Genomic DNA, 3200 nt, shown 5'->3' on the forward strand with positions numbered 1-3200 from the left:
TGATACCAATGATGGGGCACTATTCCTCCCACTGACACCAATGATGGGGCACTATTCCTCCCACTGACACCAATGATAGGGCACTATTCCTCCCACTGATACCAATGATGGGACACTATTCCTCCCACTGACACCAATGATGGGGCACTATTCCTCCCACTGACACCAATGATGGGACACTATTCCTCCCACTGATACCAATGATGGGGCACTATTCCTCCCACTGACACCAGTGATGGGGCACTATTCCTCCCACTGATACCAATGATGGGGCACTTATTCCTCACACTGACACCAGTGATTGTGCACTATTCCCCCCACTGATACCAATGATGGGGCACTATTCCTCCCACTGATACCAATGATGGGACACTATTCCTCCCACTGATACCAATGATGGGACACTATTCCTCCCACTGACACCAATGATGGGGCACTATTCCTCCCACTAATACCAATGATGGGACACTATTCCTCCCACTGACATCAGTGATGGGGCACTATTCCTCCCACTGATACCAATGATGGGGCACTATTCCCCCCACTGATACCAATGATGGGGCACTATTCCTCCCACTGACACCAATGATGGGGCACTATTCCTCCCACTGACACCAATGATGGGGCACTATTCCCCCCACTGATACCAATGATGGAGCACTATTCCTCCCACTGACACCAATGATGGGACACTATTCCTCCCACTGATACCAATGATGGGGCACTATTCCTCCCACTGACACCAGTGATGGGGCACTATTCCTCCCACTGACACCAGTGATTGTGCACTATTCCTCACACTGACACTAATGATGGGGCACTATTCCTCCCACTGATACCAATGATGGGGCACTATTCCCCCCACTGACACCAATGATGGGGCACCATTCCTCCCACTGACACCAGTGATGGGGCACTATTCCTCCCACAGACACCAATAAAGGGACACAATTCCTCCCAAATGACACCAGAAATGGGACACTATTCCTCCCACTGACACCTATAACGGGGCATTGGTTTTTCCAACTGATGTCAGGACCTTTTCTACTCCCAATGGCCACAGTCCGGCCCCCCTAAACTCTGAAGGACAGTACACTGGCCCTTTGTTTAGAACGTTTGGAGAGCCCTGGTCTGGACATTACTCTTTGCTAAACCTGCTCTGCAATGCATCCTCTGAAGGGGATATTCTTTGCGTAGCGTCTGCTGTGATTTCTTCACGTGAATAAAGAAATGAGAAACACTGAGATAGAACAAAGAGCAGAGTGAATAGTAAAGAAGAAACTGGATGATGTGTGTATTATTTTTTTTTTTTGTGATTACGAAAAAAAAAAATCAAGGTAAATAAAAAAAAAAAAAAGGATTGTCAGAAGTGGGATTTGAACCCACGCCTCCATTCGGAGACCAGAACACCCATCTCAGGGAAGAGATTACTCTTGAGTCTGGCGCCTTAGACCACTCGGCCATCCTGACAACTGCCGTATCTGCCTCCTGCCTGCTGGAAGAAATGGAGTTCACGGAAGTGCTATTACATTCTATTTATATTACATTCTATTTATATTACATTCTATTTATATTACATTCTATTTATATTACATTCTATTTATTAGTTTGATTTCAGGCATTTTTTTTGTTCAGCAAAATAGTTTTCTTTCTTTTTGCAACAAATGTTGTGATGTTTTGCCAGATTTTCCTCTGTTTTTTTCCCTCCCTGGTTTGTGTGTTTCGGAAATGACGAGGGAAAGCGGGGATCTACCGTCAATTCACTTCGAAAGACACTAAAGTCACATTTTGTATCAAATAAAATAAATGTAATATATTTAAATTTGTGTTGAATGTACCTTCTGTCTCACTCTTCCTCAATTAAATGCAAGCTTTTTTTTTGTTGCTGCGTTTTGAATCTGCCTAGCAACTAGAAAAATAAAAACAAGCAAAACGCATCAAAAACGAGGCAAAAACGCAGGTGCACAAACGCAAAACGCAAAGTTTCTGCATTGCGTTTTGAGTTTTTGAACCTGTGTTTTTTACGTGTTTTTTATGAGTTTTGCATTTTTTTTGCATTTTTTTTCTTGTTGCTAGGCAGATTTAAAACGCAAAATGCAATATATTTACATTTGTGTCAAATGTACCTTCTGTCTCTCTCTTCCTTTGTTTCGTCTCTTAAATGAAAGGTTTTTTTGCTGTGTTTTGAATCTGCCTAGCAACAAGAAAAACAAAAACAAGCAAAATGCATCAAAAACACAACAAAAACGTAAAACGCAACACTTCTGCATTGCATTTTGAATTTTTGAACCTGCATATTTTACGTGTTTTTGATGCATTTTGCATTTTTCTTTTCATTTTTGTTTCGTGTTGCTAGGCAGATTTAAAACACAAAATGCAATATATTTAAATTTGTGTTGAATGTACCTTCTGTCTCTTCCTTTGTTTCGTCTCTTTAATGCAAGCTTTTTTTGCTGCGTTTTGAATCTGCCTAGCAACAAGAAAAACAAAAACAAGCAAAACGCGGCAAAAACGTAAAACGCAAAGTTTCTGCATTGCGTTTTGAGTTTTTGAACCTGCCTATTATACGTGTTTTTTATGAGTTTTGCATTTTTTTTCTTGTTGCTAGGCAGATTTAAAACCCAAAATGCAATATATTTAAATTTGTGTTGAATGTACCTTCTGTCTCTCTCTTCCTTTGTTTCGTCTCTTAAATGCAGATTTTTATTTGTTGCGTTTTGAATCTGCCTAGCAACAAGAAAAATAAAAACAAGCAAAACGCATAAAAAATGCAGGTGCAAAAACGCAAAACGCAATACTGCTGCATTGCGTTTTGAGCTTTTAAACTTGTGTTTTTGACATGTTTTGATGCGTTTTGCTTGTTTTTATTTTCTCTATATACTTCAATGGAAACGCTGCAGAAAAGCATGTAGTGCGTTTTTGCTGAGCGTTTGCTGCATTTTGAATCTGCCTAGCAACAAGAAAAATAAAAACAAGCAAAACACATCAAAAATGAAGCAAAAATGCAGGTGCAAAAATGCAAAATGTAACGCTTCTGCATTGCATTTTGAATTTTTGAACCTGCATATTTTACGTGTTTTTGATGCATTTTGCATTTTTCTTTTCATTTTTGTTTCGTGTTGCTAGGCAGATTTAAAACACAAAATGCAATATATTTAAATTTGTGTTGAATGTACCTTCTGTCTCTTCCTTTGTTTCAT

General features: G+C 39.8%; 1 non-coding gene across 1 annotated transcript; it reads right to left on the minus strand.

Annotated features, from left to right (window-relative positions):
* Positions 1 to 1361: 1361 nt before the first annotated feature.
* TRNAL-CAA (transfer RNA leucine (anticodon CAA)) lies at positions 1362 to 1470 on the minus strand. The gene is made up of 2 exons: positions 1433 to 1470; positions 1362 to 1407 (listed from the first exon to the last, which is right to left on the minus strand). It is a non-coding gene; the product is annotated as a tRNA-Leu (tRNA).
* Positions 1471 to 3200: the final 1730 nt, after the last annotated feature.

Source organism: Staurois parvus, unplaced genomic scaffold (genome assembly GCF_062004578.1).
Source record: "Staurois parvus isolate SC_StPar_1 unplaced genomic scaffold, SC_StPar_1.0 ptg001930l, whole genome shotgun sequence".
In the NCBI taxonomy this organism is placed as follows: domain Eukaryota; kingdom Metazoa; phylum Chordata; class Amphibia; order Anura; family Ranidae; genus Staurois; species Staurois parvus.